Source organism: Dermacentor albipictus, unplaced genomic scaffold, assembly GCF_038994185.2.
Source record: "Dermacentor albipictus isolate Rhodes 1998 colony unplaced genomic scaffold, USDA_Dalb.pri_finalv2 scaffold_16, whole genome shotgun sequence".
NCBI lineage: Eukaryota > Metazoa > Arthropoda > Arachnida > Ixodida > Ixodidae > Dermacentor > Dermacentor albipictus.
In genome coordinates, this window is record NW_027225570.1 from 3,539,839 (window position 1) to 3,552,112 (window position 12,274).

A 12,274-nucleotide genomic window follows, 5' to 3' on the forward strand; every position below is an offset into this window, starting at 1 on the left:
CGTTACAGGCACGATATTGCACGATTTTGCTACCAAATTGCAGGGGTACTCGACAAAGAATGCTGCACATTAAAAGCAAATGCACCGAACGAAGGACATTTACTCAAATGGTTTTTTTACGGCCACACCTACGGATTGATACCACTTGGCTGTAGGGAACACATTGACAGTAGCTACTAATCCAGACGCTGCACATCTCCTAGTTGGTGCATTTCTTATTTGAATGAATATTTAGAAATAATTAACGTTCGGGCAGCGACTCAGCCTAGCAGACCCTTTGTTCCACACGAATGTTGCATAGGAATGGCACTGGCCACCGGGTAACATTGTGGCACAGCTGGACGTCATTCGCTCGGAGTGTGTGCCATTAAGGACAGCCGAAAGTCGAAGAAAACGGACCTTCCAGAAGAACGCAATAAGAATAGCCATCTTGTTCTTGCAGGTTCCACGCTACAAAGCACGAAAGGTTTTTTTTTTTCGTAACACAAAGCCATGCGCAAGCTTCTAGTTATGTTGTCCAATGAATAAAACCTTCATAAAAGCGATGACTTAACAAATGAACACGATACTGCTACGTTTTATGAAGGAAAAACAGAAAGCATAATATTTCAAGAGCACCACTGGAAAACCAGAACCGAAAGCAATTCTTGAGTTTTGTGTTTATGCCATTTGGTAGGAGACTATAAGCCCTATGCGGCTTTAAAAAAATGCGCTGCTGAGAAACCAAAACCGAAAGCAAATCTTGGGTTTTGTGATTCTGCCATCTAGTGAGAGACTACAAAACTAGGTCCTATGCTGCTTAAAAAAAAAAAAACCGCTGTGAAGGGGGAATCGAACCGCGGCCGCCGTGATGCGGGACGAAAGGTGCCCGGTATTCTACCACTCGGCCACGGCTACCGAGGCTTCGGCGAGGGGTACGCCTATGTTGTTATAGATACCACGGCAATTTTCACGACAGTGTTACAAAAATCGCTTTCGGGAACAGTCTTACGCCATATGTGGAGAGTCGAGAGAGGCATCGATCGAAAGCTGAGTCTCCGGACTACTTACGCTCCACTGCGTATTACGATAGACTGGATAGTTTTATTACAGTCATCATTCTTGCCTCAAAAATCAAGCACAAATTTTCGTCGTTTCCATAGGCTTCCATTGCTAAAACTTTAACTGCTGTGGGAACAAAATTTTTACGTGCCATAGAGTGATCACTGCATTTGGCTCGTGTGGACTGTCTTCCAGAACACGTTTGTCACCTGCGTTTTTCAATAATCGGCCTGCAGCTTTTGTTATTCGCGAAAAACCCGCTCGTTCCATTGAAAACGCGCTAGCTTCGTGCCGGGCCCGCTTGGGGCGCTAGTTGGTACGTGTCCAGAAAAGCTGGATATGCTATCAACGACTGAGACGACGCCACATGCAGTGCCAACAGCTGCTCGATTGGAAGCTTCAGACGCCGCAGCTTTTATTGACGCACCTCAGCAACTGAGACCAGCACGAGGCCGCACAGCTGTGATAGAGCGGGTGCTCGCACCTGAAGGAGCTGCCTGACTCAAGGCGCTTCAGAAAGATGAGGAGCCCAAAGCAGAACTGCACTTTGTAGAGATGCACTTGCGTCGGCAGCAGGTCCTCGAGCAGCGAGAACGTCACAGGATGGACGAGCAACGGAAGCAGGAACTGCACCAAATCGAAGTGCAATTGCCGCAACAGCAGCTGGAGCAGCAAAAGTGGCGAGATGACGTGGAGCGCCAGATGCTGTTTCTTGAATTAGAGGCCAAGAAGCAGCAACTTGCATAAAGCCAGCAGGCAAAAAACGAAATGTTTCATTCTATTTTCACACACGTCTATGCTTTAATGTGTAAGAATACAGCTGCAGCTATGGTTAATGGTTGAAACTACTGCTGCGAATAAGCAATAATATACACAATGCACGAAAAAAGCATCAAAATACACATATGAAGGAAGTACTACAGGAGTGTCCTGAGCAGTAAAGTGTGCTTGCACTTTGATGGCATTCCTTGTCTTAACTTGCACATAAATGGAGTTTCCAAGGTGTACTCATTTTGAAATGTGGATGAACGTAGGTGCAAATTCACTTTTATAATGTTTTAGTTGAATTATCGAGCAATAAGCCTCATTCGACATTGTTATCCATGCAGTGTGTCAGTTTGCCTCACCACATCAGGCTGCTGCCGCCTCAAGTGTTGTGGAATCACCACAGCTGGAGGTTCCGGGTCCTGCCTCAGGACTGCCAGGTTATGCAGGGCAGTACAAATTGTCGTAATGACCGCAGAACGCTCCGTCAAGTGCTGAAGCCCCATGTCCAAACACGGGAAGCGACGCTTCCACACACCGAAAGCTCTCTCTACAGTGTTGCGGGTGCGGATGTGAGCCGCTTGATACCTGTGCAAAACAGACAATGTTAGTTTACACTTATGTTAACTACCTTGAGACGCATTTTATACCTTGGTTTCATAAGCAGGTTAGTCGTCAAAGCTGTTGCAGCTAATATGTTAATTGTATTGCGTCTTGTATTCAGTGCAGCAAGAACAGGTTGCATCAAATACATGAAGGTAATAATACAAAGGTATATTTTGCAAAATTACGTCATTACTACTAACATATCTATCCCGCTTACTCTAATTAAACCTTCAAACGCATGAAACTGTACGTAATTACATAAGTATTACTGTGCTTTTTGGTTTATACAGCGGTACTCACTTGCTCTCGGGGCTGTTCGGTCGTCCGGAGGAAGTTAGTGGGGTCATGAGGAAGGGCATGCATGCATAGCCAGCATCGCCAAGTAAAAGTGCAGGCACTCGTTTTGTCTCATAGAGAACACGTGCACGGCTGCTGTCGAAGATTCGGCTGTCATGCACAGATCCGGGTCAGCTAGACCCGACGTCGTAAAATTGCAGCTGCGGCCCTGCAACGATCTAATGAAAACAAGAAGAATCAATTGTTATTTTTTTTCAGCTGAAGTGAATGTAAGCCACGCAATTCATACATACACGATAGTCTTTTTCTGAGCAGGATCAATCACTGCTTTTTAGAATTGCAAGGCCATACTTCCCTTTTGGTGATTTGAAGAAATTCAAAGACAAGAAGAGCCCCTAAATGTACGATAGTCTTCTAAAATAAAAACGTCTAGCACTATTGCTACGCCAGTCTTCATGTACTCGGCCATATCACCGCGCATTGCCACGAAATGCGCTATGTCATTATCTGGAGCAGGAAAAGGATCGGAATGGAGTTAATTGATTTCTACCATGACTGATCCAGTTAGCTGGTATACTGTTTATTGAAACTCGTAGACATTAACACATGACTGTCTCTTTAAGAAATAATGCTGCACTAGTATAGAGAAAAGAAAAGAGGTAGCTATTTACCTGTACACTAATGGAGAAGTAACCCTTCCGATTATGGTAAACTTCGCCACTCGGCCCACCCGCTGCCTTGATGCGGATGTGGGGGCAGTCTATGCACCCCGCCACCTCAGGAAACTTGGCAATGCGGTGGAAATCCACCATCGTCGCACGGAGCTCGCTATCTGTGCTAGGAAACTTGACGACGACTGGAAACAAATGCACAGCAATTAGTCGTGAAACACGTTTGACGACGCGGCTCACTGTCGGTTGCGACGCGTTCACTGGGTCACTTGTCACAACTTGAAATGTGCCCGCTCCATAAAAGCGTAAAGCGAGAAGAACTTGAAGCATTGGTGGCAGAGGGTGGCCACGGTTGCTGGCGTTCTGTTCAAGTGGCAGGCAGTCAAGCAGCTTCTTCACTGTGCACTTCGTGAACTGATCGTGCGATAAATTCGCTGTTGGTGAAGTGATCCATGTGATTCAGGCGGTCCCTCACCCCCGTATTCACAAACGCACCTCGACTTGACCCTCCACTCGAAATGCCCCTTGAGGGCGGTTTTTCGTTTCACAAATCACCCTCCACTTGAAACGCGCCTTGAGTGAAGGAAAGCTCGAGCGCTTCACTCGAGAATCTCAAGGTAGCCTCGCAGCTACCTTGAAGCGCTCCTCGAGTGAAGTTAGTGCGTAAACATGGCTGCCTTGCGATCTGTCGCTCGCCTCGTCAGCATTTTCCAATGGACGCCAGTTGCCTCCGTAGCTTATCTTGGGTTAACCGTGCTGCGCATTTTCAAGGGCTTCGTTTTAGGGACCGTTGCAGTCCTCTCGAGCGCTTCGGCACCGGAATTATTCCACTGCAGCGCCGAGACAGATCGGCCGTCCTGTCAAGAAGACTGCGAGCTAGTGCAGTGGTTGTCGTCTTACTCCGTGCATGAGCCAGTTGATGACCTGCACACTGGTATTCTTCGTGCCAGTGCTCCGAACCTACTATCGGCATCAGTGCATTCACGTGTTTCTTGCGGTTCATCATAGAAAGCCGCATCAGTTCAAGCACGGCGTGATACATAACTGCGGCGGACTTCGAACTTGCAAAAAGAAAACAGCTACGAAGATTCCTGTCATCAGTGGGTGTGTTGCCTGTGTGCGTGTGTCGCTTGCGCGAGCGCCGGCCGTCGCCCCGTCGGCGCTGTTTGTACTCGGGCAGATCGTCACTGACTACGCTAATCCAAGGACGGCGAAGCACACCGCAGCAAAGCGAGCATCTTTGTAAACGAGCAGGTGCGTTCACTTTAACTTTTGCAATTTTCTTTAATTTGATGTGGCTAGTTGCGCTAAGCAAAATAAGAAATGGACTGTAATTTCGCGTGGACCGTGTGCAGTTGGTGCAATTTACAGTCATAAGCAATAATTACGTAATCCTTGCTTCAAACCATTCAGTTTAATTAGCTTGTCATCCCTATGAAGATCCAAGCTCAACGAAGAAGTCCCCAACCATGAAAGGGCATTCAGAATTTTACCTGCACGTATACACAGGTTAATGTAATGTTTTGTTCGAATAAAAGAGACAAAATAACAAAACAACAGAGTAGAGTTTTGTGCATCACATTATTTTTTATTCCGATAAATAAAGGTGTAGCAATGTAGTGACAGCACCTAATACAGACAGTGCTAGCAAGCGGTAGCAGGTATATCTCGCACACCTTTATTGCGAACATCCCAGCTCTCTATAGGGTCCATTATGTAAGTGCTGGATCGCTGTTGTCGGTCTTGCTGAGCAAGCGGTAGACCAGCTGAAAAATGTTTCTTTGCAAATAAAAATAAATAAAAACAGTATGAGCTAATTATTGTAAAAAAATCGCGCTCTAGAACACAAACTTCTTAAACTAATGTATTATTCCGAAATGTAAACTAATGAAAACGAATGCAGTACCTAAGCTAGTTTCATGGACCGTTTTTAACATCTTTGTATGTTTATTATGAACCGCTTCTCCTATGCAGGAACCAGGTTGCCAACACAAGCACGAAGAGCAACTGCCTTTCCAACTATGTTGTGTGTGCTGCGCTTGCATTGGTGTGCAAGAGGAGGAGAGGTCCAGTTAATGTCCTGCTGCACTATAATAGCCGTCGAAATATTCTGCTTAAGACATCTATCATATTTGTCATATCCTACCAGCTCAAACGTCACCACTAAAATCAGTTTGACCGCATGTATTTGCCTTCATAGACACATTGTAGCTGAAGTCATTGTATTTTTCACCCAGATGGCCTTTCTTCAGTCATACTTATTAGGTCAGCAGGCACCCGTTAATAATTTCTGGTCAATTCAAGTGCCAATTTTTTTTTCTAAAACAATAAATTAACATTATTCTCGCCTTTTTGTACTTTGATAGTATGCAATACAGCGTAAACTCTGATCCTACAAACAGAAGCAGTAATGAAGGAGAAGAAAGGGGGCTGACCGAGGGGCGCGATTTTTAATAATCATATCATGAGAAGCCAACAAGCAGTCACCAAAGACAACATAAGGAAAATTACTTGTACTTACTAATTGAATTAAAGAAATGATAAATTAATGGCAATGAAAGTGGATGAAAGAACAACTTGCCGCAGGTGGGAAATGATGTAGTTCTAGTAGTAGTAGTAGTAGTTAGTTCTAGTATTAAAATATGAATACACAACAAAGTGGATGGGAAAACGGTGCCGCGGTAGCTCCATTGGTTAGAGCATCGCACGCCTATGGCAAGTTTTCTCAACCACTTTCATTGCCATTAATTGGTCATTTATTTAATTCATTTAGTAAGCAGAAGTAATTTCTCCTCTGTAGTCTTTGGTGTCTTCGCTTGTTTGCTTTCAAGGATATAAACAGAAGGAGTAGTACTGCGGACAAATATATTCTAGAATAAAACACCATCTCTGTTCAAGACAGTAGTCTGTCGGGTGTAGCCACCCGACGGCATGCAGTCGTAAATTCTTGTAGAATATATGCTGTTTCTACCCTGCTTCTAGCTTCAGCTTAAGATAAATTATGACGGCCCGAACAATGAGTTTCTTCCATTGGATGCGCATGACAGTTGGCTTCAATGGGGCTTGCAGAACTTCAGCAATTGACCGAGGTACAACACCCAGGGTAGCACCGTGTCTTGTGGGTTCCCAAAAAAGGCCAAATGGAGTTGCAGACTGTCACAATGACAATGCTGAAAAATACTGTATAGAGCGCATTACTACCGTTATTTCAGAAAAGCTCAGATCAAGCATCAAAACTATGGCATATTTTCAATCTACACTTCCTCATGCTAAAGTAGCTTCAGCATGCCACAAAATACTGAAGTGCTGGCTACAAATACTACGAAAGTGTTGCTTCACAAATTGTGCGCAGCAAAGAGATCCTGTCGCAGCTGCAAAGCACCACGGGCAGCTGATGACTTCGCCCATCATATTCATGCGATTTAAAACAAAAATTATATGACAGATGAAGGGGAATAAAAAATTAATTTGATTTCATTGACATGGCTGTTTCATGTTTGTAGTTCTAAATACCAGTTCTAAATACCGTAACATGAATATTTTTACAAAGTTTACGAAAATAAGCACATACTAATTACCGGGTAGGCTAGTCAAGTTCTTCTTCAGCACCTAGCTTCTTTCAGGGAAGCGAGCTGGTGCAATTCCAACAGGCAGGCACCATATCTATCGATGCTTTCAGGTCTGCCAGAAGCTTTACTGTGCAGCACAGGCGTTGATTTTTTCATCAGCTGGTCCTTCCAAGGGCCACATCCTGCACCACAATGCCAAAACCTTAATGTAGACAGGGCGCTCACGCGCTCAGTAAATTCAGTATACCTAAGCAACGGAAATGAAAAAACGTAGCACAACTAAAAATATGTCGGCTTTGCGTGAACATGAAAGCCCAGTTTATGGAACGTGCATCAGCTGCTAGCACGTAGCACACTGAAAGAGTTAGGACGAAAAAACAAATGGCGGCGATGAAGTATTGACAAGTGAATTTTCGGAAGATTAAAACATTGCGTAGCGTATATGTGAAGTGAGGAAGCACAGGAAATGCAGGCACCAGTGCTGGCTCGTTGACCATATGTGCTACAAGTTGAGCAAGCCGACTGACCACCACGGCTTCTAAAACAAAGTACAGGACTCAAAAGACGCTTGTTTTTTTTTCTACCTGCCGGAGTTACGCACTCAACCATATACGCATTCTGCCACATGTATACTATAACTGCTTCTCCTCTACCGAAAGATTTCATACGCGATACTGGAATGATCGTTGGATGCAGGCGCCGATCCGTACCTTCTACATTATCGTTTAAGAAAGCGAAACCAACAACAGATTGCCGTGCCGAATCTTCCACAATTTCTCATTAGCAAAAAAAAAACAAATAATAATAATATATGTTTTGGACAAGCTTATGCTGCCTCGAATATGTTTCAGGTACTAATTAATGCCCGCAGCATGAGCAACTGGAGTCAATCATGCTTGGGTATATCGGAAACGGGTTATCGACAGCGCAGCGGCAACCTCAAGAAAACCGCATTGACATACTGTGCTTCCATGAAAGAATGGCTCACTCACCCATATTTTCTGTCCTGTTGCTGCTTTCAACAAACTCACAGTACCACTCGGTCTTGAAGGTAAACAAAGCTGCTCGTCGGCCGTTCCATCTGTGGCCTCAGAAGTCATTCAGGCTCGGTCACCATACGCACAAGGACAAAATCACCCATCATAGCCGCGATTATCAAACGCAACGTCAGTCACCAATGAAACACTAGGAAAGAAAGAGCAGCGGACAAATGCCCGCGCAAATTATCTTGGTTCTCAGTGTTCTCAGCCATGCGCCATTCTCTCAGCTGTTGGGATGCGATTGTTGTCAGACCTCAAACACAGCTCCCGCTTGCTCTATCAGTCGAACGCTCACAGTGGCAGCGCTGCCGAGCAAAAGTTGTACATTGCGCCGTGCAGTTGTTTGATTAGGAAGACGAATGAACTGAAACACATATTTGTCTTAAATAATGGGACTTTTAATAAGCACATTGAACAATAGTCTCGATATCAGACGCTTTTCTCGGTCGATACACTTCACTTGAATCGAGGGCGCATTTTCAAGCCGTTCCTTGGCGGAGGAAAGGTGAAGTAGTGTTCATGAAACGCAACAGAGCCTTGAGTGAAGGAAGCCCCGTCGCCTCGACTTGGCTGAGTCGAGAAGGAGCTCCAAGTGAAGGCGTTTTTAAGAATACGGGGTCAGCCTCTGTCGCGGTACGTCTGCAGTATCGCTGTCGTCCATGACGCCGCCGAATAGCTCGTCGACGCGGAGAACATAATCGACAAACGAAGCGTACTCCGCCATAACACTCGAGTGAAGGAGCTGCCCAAGGTTGCCTCGATGCTACCTTGAGATTCTCGAGGAAGGCGCTCGGGATTTCCTTCACTTGAGGAGGGTTTCAATTCAAGAGCAATTTGTGAAATGAAAAACGAGCCTCAAGGAGCGTTTCAAGTGGAGGGTCGAGCCAAGGAGCGTTTGTGAATACGGGGGTTAGGTTATCGAGACTAACTTGCTTGCCGGGTTTTGGAATCATGATAACGCGGGCCGGTTTCAACGCTTCGGGAAGGGAGCCCCCTCGCCAGCACTCGTTGACGTAGGTCGCGAGGCGGGAGATTTACTCGTCGTCTAGGTTACGGAAAGTCTCGTTGGTAACGCGGTCCGGGCAGACCGCCGATTCGGGTGTTTAGTTCGAACAGGACTATCCGAATTTCTGCTTGGCTGAATTCCGCGTCCAGTTTCTCGTTTGCGACGCCTGCGCAATCGGCGTGCTGGATGCTTTCTGCCTTCTTAAATAACGGTCACGTATTGCGTCCAGGAAGTTATCACCTTTGTAATATTTTACTAGTCTACGAGTCTTGTGGCCTGGAGCGGCCCTAGTCTCTTCCCGATCTAATAGGTGTCAGAAGAGGCGCCAAGCGCTCGCCCCGGCCATCTGCCTCTCGAGGCTGTTGCACATGTCTTCCCGCTGTGCCCTGGATACCTGGAGTGCGTGTTATTCGATGTCTTTGTCAACTGTGCTATGCGTTTGCGCAACGCCTTGTTATGTCTTTGGCATGTCCATCTCTTTAGAAGGAAGGAAGGAAAAACTTTATTGTTTTATTTACAGCTTTTAGCGGCAAACAGAGGTGCTCATGTTTTACTGAAGTCTCCGTCGTCTTGAGTGGTCGGCGCCCCTATTCCAGAGCACCTCTGGGTCTGGCTACTTTCAGAGCGTGTTGCACCTATCCTTTTTGGACTGTGAGCACGCCGCTGGTGAGCAGGCCCTCCCACTGCTCCGCACTGGGCTTTTTTTTTTGTGGAAAGAGCAGCAATTTCTGCACTCCCATGTGATATGATATAGTGTTGGAGTGGTCCCGCACCATGGGCATGTGTCCTTGTATTGAATGGGAAACATTTTATGTAGGTTGAGTAGATTGGAGAATGTTCCTGTCTAGAGCCTTCGCCAGCACACTGCTTCGTGTTGTGTTAAAAATGGGTGGGGTGGTGGATATATTATTCTTTTGCCTCTGTGATGGTTCAGTATTTCTGCGTACGTTGGTTCCACCGTCATAGCGCTATCCGGGTCCACTGACTGTCCCACTCGGTGTGTGAGCTCGCGAGCTAGACTGTCGGCCCTCTGGTTACCCTTTATTCTGGTGACCCGGCACCCAGAAAATCGTATGCAGTATCTTTTCGTTCGAAAGCCCTGCCTCGAGGAGGATTCACAGCGCCCCTTTGTTCATTCTACCTGCCGTGCAATTTCTGCATGCTTCTTTGGAGTCTGTAAGTATTATCAAGGAACTGTTTCTACGGTAACCCTTCGCCGCTGCTAGAGCCACAGCTGCTTCTTCCCCCTCTGTTACCGTGAAGGTCCTTAGGGCTGCGCTGCTTATCAGCTCTCCCATGCGATCCACGGTAACTGCCGTAACTGTATGTTCTTTGGTGTTGTGGTCCCACGGGTATAGGGCTGCATCCGTGTATACTACGTTGTTACGTTGTTTTTAGCGGCCAGGTGTTCTACTTATTCTGCTCGCGCATGTATTCTGGCCACATGCAGATTCGGGTCCATATTCCTCGGTAGGAGGCTGGCTTTCAGTGTCTGGCGAAAAGAGTCTGGTATGTTAGCCATCCTATCCTTCGTTGCTTCTGTGTTTTATAGCCTAAGCTTTTAAGCAGCGCCCTGCCGGTGGTTGACTGCTGGAGCCTGTACAGCTGCGCACCCAGTTGTGCCTCCTTGAGCTCTTCAGATGTGTTGTGGATACCTAGCTTGAGTAGCTTGTCTTTCGACGTGTTCCTGGGCAGATGCAACACCATCTTGAATGCCTTCCTGACGAGAGTCTCGGCTTGTTCCCTCGTACGGGAGTGAGTACGTGACCCTGCTCTTTAACATTGCTCGCTTTGCTTCTCACATCTGTAGCAGCCTGCTGTCAATTATTTCGAGGTACGCCTCGAGCGGAACTTCACTCGTTGCCGCGTCTACATCCCTACTGAGCGTCTCAGTCCACTCGTCTATGTCCGTAATCGGCGCGTCGCTTCGCCCCGCTTCTTCTCGTTTCTTACGGAACACCTCCCACTTCACAAGTTTGAGTTTACGGCCTTTGCTTACAGGGTTTGTCCCACGACCGCTCGGGCCCGTGCCTATCGTCATCTCGATCAGCATGTGGTCATTCCCTAAATCTTCTTGTGTATTTTGGCAGTGCACTGTGGTTACATTCGAAACGAACGCGATGTTTGGTAGCGTGTCGACACTCACGCTGTTCCCTCTGCGTGTAGGATCGGTGGGATTCGCGATCAGTTCAAGCCTTTGGTCTTGCGAGTCTTCCCATAGGTGTTCGCCTTTGGGTGTTTCTCGGGCGTAGCCCCAGACTCCGTGGGGCGCATTAAAGTCGCCCGCAACAAGTAGAGGCGCGCCGCCAAAGCCACGCGGGCGCCCCGGAGCAGGTCCCCGAAGTGGTGCTGCAGCGGGGGTTTACTGTACACGTTAAGGACGAAGAGTCCGCGGCCACTCTTAGGAAGTATTTCCACGAACACGTGAGGTATCTTTACGCAGGGAAGCTCGCGCTGCGCCACAGTGACGTTACGCCGAACGAGCACGGCGCCGACCGGCAACGGGCGTGGCGGCCGAGGCGATGGCTGGCGTGCCACCACCGCCCCCGGCCCCGCGCCACCTGCCACGTGGGGTGTAGCCCGTTTCCTTCTTTGTCTGCTGCCTGTCGCGGTCGCGTCTATGGCTTTGTAGCCAGCTAGTTTGACCGGATGGTTTGTCTCCTGTAAAAGAATCACGTCCGGTTCTGTCTCGCGGCTGCGTATGAATTGCTGAAGATTAGCCCGCTTCCTCCTGTAGCCCCGGCAGTTCCACTGCCAGATTGTGTATTGTTGTTGTTTCCCAGTGTTAGTGTTGTTCGTTGCATGTGTAGCCATGATGATGTCTGTGTTTAGTTTAACCCGTCACCATCGAGGCGACTTTGTTGCCGCTGCGGTTGCGTCTCTAGGTCTGTGAGCGTGCTTTGCGGCGGCTGATTGTGATGCTGCTGTCTATGGTACGGCTTGCTCATCGTTCTTATTGGTCTACCCGCAGCTGGCGGCCGCCTCGCTTCTGTGTCGTCTATGTGCGCCAAGTGCGCGGCGAACATTTGTGTTATTTGCTCAGAGAGCTTAGCTACCGTGTTATTAAACATTTCGTTCATATGTGCCGTCTGTTTTGCAAAGCGTTCCTCGAGGCTCCTCCCGATGCTGTCTACACGTTTCTCTAACTTCTCGCAACGGCCGCATCGCTGTTTGGTGTCGGATCTTGCGGGATCTAGTGCGATCCTTTTCGTGGTAACTCAACGATTATCCCGTTCATGCGCCGTCTCCACCGAGCTGCCCTCCTCATCTGTGTCCATC

The 12,274-nt window shown here is 47.4% G+C and overlaps 1 pseudogene; it reads right to left on the bottom strand.

The window, feature by feature from the left end:
• Positions 1-1,440: 1,440 nt before the first annotated feature.
• Positions 1,441-3,843, bottom strand: LOC135915111 (putative nuclease HARBI1; annotated as a pseudogene).
• Positions 3,844-12,274: the final 8,431 nt, after the last annotated feature.